The sequence below is a fragment of the Elephantulus edwardii genome, unplaced genomic scaffold (assembly GCF_000299155.1).
Source record: "Elephantulus edwardii isolate Elephantulus edwardi_28Jun2011 unplaced genomic scaffold, EleEdw1.0 scaffold00325, whole genome shotgun sequence".
Lineage (NCBI taxonomy): Eukaryota > Metazoa > Chordata > Mammalia > Macroscelidea > Macroscelididae > Elephantulus > Elephantulus edwardii.
In genome coordinates, this window is record NW_006400075.1 from 1,021,573 (window position 1) to 1,031,575 (window position 10,003).

Here is a 10,003-nt window from a genome sequence, read left to right on the forward strand (position 1 = left end):
CAAGTGGAGTTCTTCCTGTGAAAAGATATTTTAGCAGAAGTTTCTTGGATTGTAGAAACTGGAAAAGGGGCTTGGTTTGAGAGGTTCACATTATTATTAAGGAAGAGAGATGATAATGAGAGCACCAAACAGTAAAAATAAAATTGGTGGTGCTTTGTATTCTGGGTAAGATGCTCCATCCATTTTTTTCTACGCACATTTGAGCTTAGATGTTCTTATCCAATCTTCCCAGTGTTTTATGCCTCCGCTTTAATAAAGAAGAAAATTCTCTTTGTGACTTCAAAGTATCCTAGAAAAGTTGAAGTTTATATATTGTCAGTTTCATGGTATGTGTGGGCAACATAAATGCAAGGAGTAATAAAGTCATGAGAGAAAACTTTCCTTAAGAAGACAAGGAACCTGATTATTTGATAACTCTCCTTGGTACAGCAGGCTAACATGGCCTATGGGTACCCACTGAGTTCCTTCCATCCAAAAGTAGAGGTAGGTTTGTAGTTGTTATGTGCCATTGAGTCCTTACTCTTTGCCTTGCTAGCTTGACAACTGATAGAGGGGGTAGAATAATGGTACGGGGACTCTCCCATAAGTCTTGGAGGTCCTATCTTAGGAGTCCTTGCCTCCAGATGAGAGTCAGGATTCTGAGAAGAGCAATGGGTAACATCTCTCTATGCTCCCGTGGCAAAAATTTTATAAACAGTCCTTTGTAAAGATTGTATAACATCCTTTTAAGAATCTTGTTCATCCATTCTACTTTGCTTTAATATTCTGGGTGGTAAGCAGCCTACAATCAATAATGAATTCCAAGGGATTTACCTTGGACTTGTGTAATTTGGGCAGTAAAAAAGAAAAATGGATTATTGTCTAATTGAAAAGACATGAAAAGGCAAAACCCAGAAATATTTCCTTGAGTAAGGCTTGGCAGACTTCAGAGCTCTCTCTCTTCTGATTAAAAAGGCTTCCACCAATCCTGTAATGGTGTTTATTAATACTAGGAAATTCTGTTTCCTTGGCACTACGTGGTGGTGGTGTTCTGTACTGCTGATTAAGAACAAAAGTTGAACTTTTGATTAATTTTTAGCTGCTATAAGAGAAGATTGCTCATCTTTGTTCCATGGAGCATGTCGTGGATTTGAACTACTTGCCTTTGGGTTAGGAGTTCAACTCTTTTTTTGTAATTTTATTAGTTTTAATGAATATTTACAGAGATTTTGGGTTATCATTCATTGTTGCACTGTTTTCTCTACCCTCCTCCCCAGTTTGTTCTTCTCCTCCCCCAGCCGAATGTCTGTTTTAATTGTCCAATTGCCACAGTGCTTGTCAAAGCCAGTTCTGATTAATCTCCTTTGTCAGTATGGCCTTTGCCATTCCCTATCACGCATCCCTGAGAGAGACTTCACCCTGATTCATAAGGAAAAGGGGATGGCGTATTCTCTTAGCTACTTCCTGCTGAAAAGGGACGCTGTGGGTTTCAGGGTGAAGAGCTTCTCTCACTACTCTAAAGGGCCCCTTTGGCAGTAGGAAACACATAGACTATTATGGAGATTGATTTTGGAATTTAGATGCACTGTTATCAAATGTGCCTAACCGTACATGTTCATATCCTTGAAGATGTATCATGGAGGTGTTGCAGCCTAGAAGACACAAATTTAACTAACAAGTTAAAAGTACATGAGTCAAAAATTAACAAGCAATAATATTCCGAGCAGAGGTTCTAGTAGTGCCACAGATCAAGTTACAGACAGAAGGTGGTTTTTACAATAAAAGGCCTATAGACTAGCACTTTGTCTATTATAGCGTACAGGTTAGGAACCACAAGATGTAGAGACTCAGCTATGTCACTTATGGTTCTTAAGTCCTGGAGCAAATTCCATCTACCACTGGGCTGTTTTACAACTCGGAAGTTCACATGCAAGGTAGAGGTGAAGGAGTTCAACTCCTAAAGCCCTGGACCACCAGAATTCCCTGTATAGTACATTAATACATTCCTTTAGTCTTCCCTAGGAAGCTGACCACAATAATAGACTGGCATCATCAGTGGGGTGGGATATAAGCCACAATTTGAGTTATTATGTAGACAAACAACTCATATCTTCTAACTACGTTCTTTGTTGCTTTAGACATATCTACCCTGAATGGTGGTCTTTTCCACAATCAGCATCTGGCCTGTTTTCACAGCTCGTGTTGAGCTTCTCCAGTGGTTTTTTCCAAAGGAATCAGTCGGATTCCTGTGCATACTATCAGGAGAAATCCATGTGTATAACCTGTGTTTATGTTTCTTATAAAACATATTTGTAATGAATAAGTCATTGATTGTGCAAAATTCAATCATTCTATCTCCAGCTTAATTTCTGTCACTGAGTCCATGTTTTCCAACTACTAATCCTTCTTCTCTGTTTCCTATTTTGCATTCAAGTCACCCACTATTATTAATGCATCTTTATTGCATGTTCGATTGATCTCTGATTGTAAAAATTGGCAGAAGTCTTCTATTTCCTCTTCTTTGGCTCTGGTTGTTGGTGTATATATCTTGAATGATAGTGTTATTCACTGGACTTCCTTGTATGTGTATTGATATTTTCCTATCACTCAAAATACTGTGTTTCAAGATGGATCTAGAAATGACTTTTTAACTATGAAAACAACCTCATTTTCCTCACCTTTTCATCTCCAGAGTAGTATATCACATGATCATCCGACTCAAAATGCCACATGCTGGTCCATCTCATCTCACCATGCCTAGTATGTCAATATTTATGCATTCTATTTCTTCCTTGTTGTTGATGGGGTAATTGGGATGGGTGTGCCAGAGGCAGGGCAATTGCCACAGGATAGAGCAGGGTTTAGGGCTGTTGTACATAGGGTCGCTATTAGTCACAAATGACTCGACGGCACATAACAACAACAATGTATAGCAACAGTTTACCCATCTTTTTGCCAATTTGGACGCTTTATATTTCCTTCTCTTGTCTCACTGCCCTAGAAAGCACTTCCAGTACAATATTGAATAGAAGTGATGACAGTGGTCATCCTTGTCTGGTCCATGTTAACAAGGAAAATGTTTTCAGTCTTTCTCCATTGAGAATGATATTAGCTCTTGGTTTTGCATAAATATTTTTCACTGTGTTGAGGAAATTCGCTTATATTCCAATTTTGCTAAAGAAGGGATGGTGGATTTTGTCAAATGCCTTTTCTGCATCAGTTGCTAAGATCATATGATACTTATTATTTACTTAGTTAATATGGTGAACTATGTTGATTGTTTTTCTTATGTTGAACAATCCTTGCTGTTAAGTGCCATCGAGTCATAGAAGACTCATAGTAACCCTATGAACGAAAGGCTTGAACACTTGTATAACTTTCATCGTTTCTCCAAGTTCATAGAGTTTCCGGAGGCAAGCTATTTCAAAAATGGATGCCACTCTTGTTTCCAAACTTGTTTTAATTGGGGAGTTCCACCAAACACAGTCCACCATGGGTAACCATCAGCGTCACAGTGTTTAGCATCATAGCAACCATGAGTTACCTCTGTACAGCAAGTGCACAGACCAGTGCTATATCATTTAGAAGAATGTTTGACCAAAAACAATTAAAAATAATTCAATGCCTTTTTTAAGAGGAGGCTGAATATAATCAACTTATAGGCAGTGTCCAAGAAACAATGCATCCAGAGTCTCACAAGAACCAGAAATCAAAACCTCTACAAAGTCAGGCTGCTTCAGAATACTGCCCACCTGGATTCTAGCCCCATACTGGTGAATAAATTCATTTTTAAATAGGAGTCCAAATGCATTCAACTCACAGCCAATGACCAATAAACAATGTACCCAGAGTCTCGGATTCTTTGGCTAGGATTTCGTTAAGGATTTTTGCATCTATATTCATGAGAGATATTGGTCTGTTTTCTTTCCTGGTAATATCTTTGCCTGGTTTTGGTATTAGGGTTATGCTTGCTTCATAGAACGACTCTGGGACTGTTCTTTGGTTTTCAATTTTTTAAAAATAGTTTACATAGAATTGGTGATAGATCCTTCCTGAATATTTGGTAGAATTCATCTGTGAAGCCATCTGGTCCAGGATTTTTCTTATGGGGAAGTCTTTTTATGACCTTTTCAATTTCTTCTTTTGTGATGAGACTATTCAAATAATCTACATCTGTCCTTTTCAATAGGGATAGGGCATGAGTTTCAAGAATTTGTCCATGTCCTCTAGGTTTTCAAATTTATCAAAGTATAGCTTTTTACAGTATTCTGATATCAACGATTTAATTTCAATCTGTCTGTTATGATGTCACCTTTATCATTTTTTAATTGCGTTATCTGTGTCTCCTCTTTTTTTTCTTTTCTTAAGTTTGCCAGTTGTTTCTCAATTCTATTGACTCTTTCAAAAACCCAGCCCCTGGTTTTATTGATGTTTTCAATTGTTTTTCTGTTTCTATCAACTTTTACAGTCCAAAAATTGAAATAGACACAGAGTAATGGTTATCAATTATATAAAATATAATAGCATATATTAGCGATTGTGTAAACACAAAGTACATGTAGAAAGCATGATGAATGTGAATTATTATATGCCAATAATTTTTTTTAAATATGCTACAATGACTTTTAGAAAGTATACACAGGTAGGAAAAACTAAAATAAGGTTGAAAAGAGACACCAGGTTTAGAGAAGACACATGTTTTATTGAGTTCCCTTAACATTTCTGAAGTCCAGATTGCAGTTCTGCTTCATAAGACCTCTCCACAGAAGAGTTCCCTTAGCAAAAATCCTGTTCTCTAATCTCAGGAAAAATTTTCTGTTTGTAAGTTCTCTCTGAGTCATACTCAACTTAAAGGCAATCAACAATGACATCCTGATGTTACCTATTGGTCCAGAGGTGAGGATTTATGTTTTCTGGAGGTTGAGATGTAACCTATTTTGAAGGCTTTACTCTACTGCAAAATGTACTTCAAATAACTTTCTACAAGCAAGTTTGTGTTATGTGCATAATGTAGGTTGTTGATGAATCTTCCTCTCATCCTAATGCCACACCCTTCTTTATATATAGTCCAACTTCTTGAATACTTTTGTCCACATACAAATTAAAAAGGTATGGGGAAAGTATACAACTTTGATGCACATCTTTTCTGATTTTAAACCATACAGAGTTTCTTTGTTTCATTTGGAAAGCTTCCTACGGGTGAAATTTTGAATGATACAGGAAGCATTTAAAAAAGATGGAAGAAACACGCAGAATCACCTTACCAAAAAGAATTGGTGAACACTGAACCATTTCAGGAAGTTCCATAAAATCAATGACCAAATATACTGAAGGAGAAAATCCAGGCTACATTGAATGTTTTGGCCCCATGAGCTAATGGAATACCATTTACACTTTCAGGAAACAGATGGAACCCTGAAAAAATTACTAGAAAAGATACTTATTTGTTGTTGTTGTTGTTGTTGTTGTTGTTATGTGTGTCGAGTCGCTGCGACTCATAGCGACCCTATATACAACAGCCCTAAACTCTGCTCTATCCTGTGCCAATTGCACTGCCTCTGACACACCCATCCCGATTACCCCAGTCACTGAATCAATCTGTCTCATAGAGGGTCTTCCATTCCTGCTCCACACCTCCACCCTCCCAAGCATGATGTCCCTTTCCAAGGACCTGTCTGTCCCTCCTTACAACATGTCCAAAGTATGTCAGAGGAAGCCTCAGAATCCTTGCCTCTAAGGATGAATCTGTTTGTTTTCCTAGCAGTCCATGGCACATTCTATACTCTTCTCCAGCACCACAGCTCAAAGGCATCAATTCTCCTCTTATCCTTCTTAGTCACTGTCCAACTCTCTGATGCATAACAAGTGATTGCAAAGACCATAGCCTGTATGAGATGCACCCTCGTCTCCAGAGTGACACCATTGCTCTTCAGTACCCTGGAGAGGTCCCTAACAGCAGACTTTCCCATTGCAATACGTTTTTTTGTTTTTTTTTTTATTTCCTGGCTGCTGGTGCCAAGAGTGTTGACCGTGGAGCCAAGCAGACTAAAGTTGTTAACAATCTCAATCTCTTCACCATCCATCCTGATGCTGCCAATTGGTCTAGAGGTGAGAATCTTTGTCTTCTTGACATTGAGCCTCAATCCATACTGAAGGCTACAGTCCTTGACCCTCTGCAGCAAGCATTTCAGGTCCTCCTCAGTTTCAGCAAACAGGGTTGTGTCACCTGCATAACACAGATTGTTAAAAGAACTTCCACCAATCCTGACATCACACTTCTCCTCATAGAGCCCAGCCTCTTGGATAATCTGTTCTGCATACAGGTTCAAAAGATATGGAGATAGGACACATCCCTGGTGTACACCTTTCCCAGTTTTGAACCATGCAGTGTTACCCTGTTCTGTTCTGATGACTTCCTCTTGGGCCAAATATAGGTTTCGCATTAGAATGATCAAGTGTTCTGGGATTTCCATTCTTCTCAGAGTCAGCCAAAATTTATTATGTTCCACACAGTCAAATGCCTCTGCATAATCAATGAAACACAGATAGACATTCTTCTGGTATTCCCTGCTTTCAGCTAAGATCCATCTAACATTAGCTACAATATTGCTAGTGCCACAACCCCTTCTAAACCCAGCCTGGACTTCTGGCAGTTCTCTGCTGATGTGCTGTTCCAGTAATTTTTGGATAATCTTCAGAAAAATCTTGCTTGCATGTGAAATCAGTGAAATTGTTCTGTAGTTTCCACACTCTGTTGGGTCACCCTTCTTTGGATTGGGAACAAATATAGATATCTTCCAGTCAGTTAGCCAAGTGTTTGTTCTCCATATTTCTTGGCACAACTTGATGAGCACATCCAGGGCAGCATCTGTTAGCTGATATATGTCAATTTGTAAACCATCTATTCCTGGGGCCTTACTTTTTCCTATTTCCTTCAAATCAGCTTGAACTTCTTCCTTCATTACCATAGGCTCTTGTTCATATTTTATTTCATTATATTCTTCTTTGTCTGCCAATTCCTTTTGATACGGTTACTCAGTATATTCTTTCCATCTTCTTTTAATTCTTCCTGGATCATTTATTATTTGTACCCATTAAGAAAATAATTGATCCGACAAAATGTGAGAATTATCAAATAATATCTAACATCACATGCAAGTAAAATATTGCAGAATATCATTTTATAAAAAACTGTTCAAACAGACTGACAAGGACCTACCAGAATGTCAAGCAATAAGGGATATTACTGTTAATGGCATGCCAAACTTGGCCAAAAGCAGAATACAAGCAAGATATCTGAGTTTGTTGATTATGCAGTCATTTGTCTGTATGGATTAAAACAAATTACAGTTAACAGTGAGAAGAATAGGAATCCCAGAGCACTTAATTAATTCATGTATTTTCTCTTTGTTTTTAATTATTTGTTACTTTATATTGGAATCCATACAAATTCATATACATTGTGTTTCATTTTTTCCTTCATTTACATTTTGCTTCATACAATCATTCCCATACATTGTGTTTTATAAAACTAATCACTACTGATCTAAGTAGTAGAATGTTACCTGGAGTCAAGGATTCTGAAGCTTTGGCTGACATACTTTGGGCATGTTGCAAGGAGGGACTGGTCCTTGGAGAGGGACATCATGTTTGGGAGAGTGGAGGGACGGCACAGGAGAGGAAGACCCTCGATGAGATGGACCAATTCTGTGAGTGGAGTGGTGGGAATGAATGTGTTTGAGACAGCGAGGTTGGCACAGGATAGAACGGCATTTAGGGCTCTTGTACATAGGGTCACTATGAGTCGCAAATGACTTGATGGCACATAACAACAACTGATCTATGCCCACAATTACTGTATGTTTTCAAGCACCTTCTGAATCTTTCCCATTTCCTTCACCCTCTTCCTCCACCCACCAAATTCTGCAGCTCTGTGATTTCCCCAGTGTCCACCCTCTGCACCCCTGCTCTTTCCTTTTCCCCATTTGGATCTTACTACATATTTTAATAGTTATTCTTCTCTTTTTACAATAACGGTCTTATGCAATGTTTGTCCTTACAAGATTGAGTTAGTTCACTCTTCATAATGCTCTCTAGCCTCTCCCATGTTACATAGTATTTTTCAAAATTATTACTCCTGCGTGTTCTATAGTATTCCATCATGTGAATATGCCATAATTTCTCAATCCACTCACTTGTTAATGGACAATTTTACTGTTTCCATCTTCTCGCTATTGGGAATAATGCTGCTAATTACACCAGTGTACAAATCTTCATTTTAAACTTGGTTCCATTGTTCTTGGGGTGGGCAATCTTCTCCTGTATGATTAACTGCAACTGAAAACCAACTAGAAGGAAAGCTATGGACTCAATGGTACAGAAAAACAGTATCAACATATACCTAGCAGTGAAGCTGGGTCATATGGAATGTCTAAGCTGAGCTATTTTAGGAGACATCAAACATTCTTCTACAGTGATTGTAGCATTTTGCAATCCCAATCCCACTAACAGTGTATAAGTGTTCCAATCTGTCCATATCCTTTCCAATATATATTATGTACTATCCTGTTAAATTTTCCCACTGTTTCTGGGATATACGGTCTTTCATTGCAATTTTTGTTTGCATCATGTCTCTTACTGCCAATGATTTTGAGCATCTTTTCATGCAACTGTTGCCCATCCAAAAGTCTTCCTCCATGAAAAGCCTTTTCATGGTTTTTTGCCTATTTTGTAATTGAGTTAGCATCCTTTTTCTTTCAGAAGCCTTGTAGAACTCTACTGTCATATCAAATGTATGTAGAGATAATTTTACTTCCTCTTTACCAATTTGAATACCTCTTATTTCCTTCCCTTGTCTTATTGCTATTGCTAAGACTTCCAATACAATATTGAATAGGAGACGTGATAGTAGGCATCCTTGCCTAGTTCCTGTTCTCAAAGGGAATCTTGAATCTTTCTCCATTGAGAATAATGTTGGCTCTTGGTTTTGTGTATATACTTTTTAGTATGTTGAGGAAATTCCCCTCTATTCCTATTATGTTGAGTGTTTTAATCAGGAAAGGGTGTTGAATTTCGTCAAATGCCTTTGCTGCATCAATTGATAGGATCATGTGGTTCTTGTTCTTTGCTTAGTTAATGTGATGAATTACACTAATTGTTTTTCTTATGTTGAACCATCCTTGCATACCTGTTATGAATCCCACTTGGTCATGGTGAATTATTTCTTTTGATGTATCATTGGATTCTATTGGCCAGGATTTTATTCAGGATTTTTGCATCTATGTTCATGAGAGGTATTGGTCTATAATTTTCTCTTTTGGTCGTGTCTATACCTGGCTTTGGTATCAAGGATATGTTTGCTTCATAGAATGATTTTGGGAGAATTTCATCTTTTTCTATTTTCTGAAATAGTTTATGTAGAATTGTTGACAGTTCTTCTCTGAATGTTTGATAAAATTCATTTAAAAATTCATCTGGTCCAGGGCTTTTGTTGGCTGGAAGTTGTTTTATTATCTTTTCAATTTCTTTTTTTGTAATGGGTCTTTTCAGGTGTTCAATTTAGTTTTTGTCAGTTTAGGTACTTGTGATTTTCTAATTATTTGTCCATTTCCTCTAGGTTTTCATATTTGTTTGACTATAATTTTTCATAATGTTCCCTTATTAGCCTTTTTATTTTTTTTGGTTCTGTTGTGACATTGCCCATTTCATTTTTTATTCCTTATTTATGTCTTTTCCTTTATTAGTTTTGCTAGTGGTTTGTTGATTTTATTGACTTTTTCAAAGTACCAACTCCTAGTTTTGTTGATGGTTTCAATTGTTTTTCTGTTTTCTATTTCATTTCTGCCCTAATTTCTAAACTTTTGAATTTTTTAGAGGGTATCAGGTTTTCTTAGCTTAAGATATGCTGAGCGAGTTCGGCCCTTTTGATTTTCTGGCTCCAACTCCTTGCACATTTCATTGTAATATTTTGCTTTGTCATCCCGTGCTGCCTTTTGAAATCTTCTATTCAACTCTTTAGTATCTT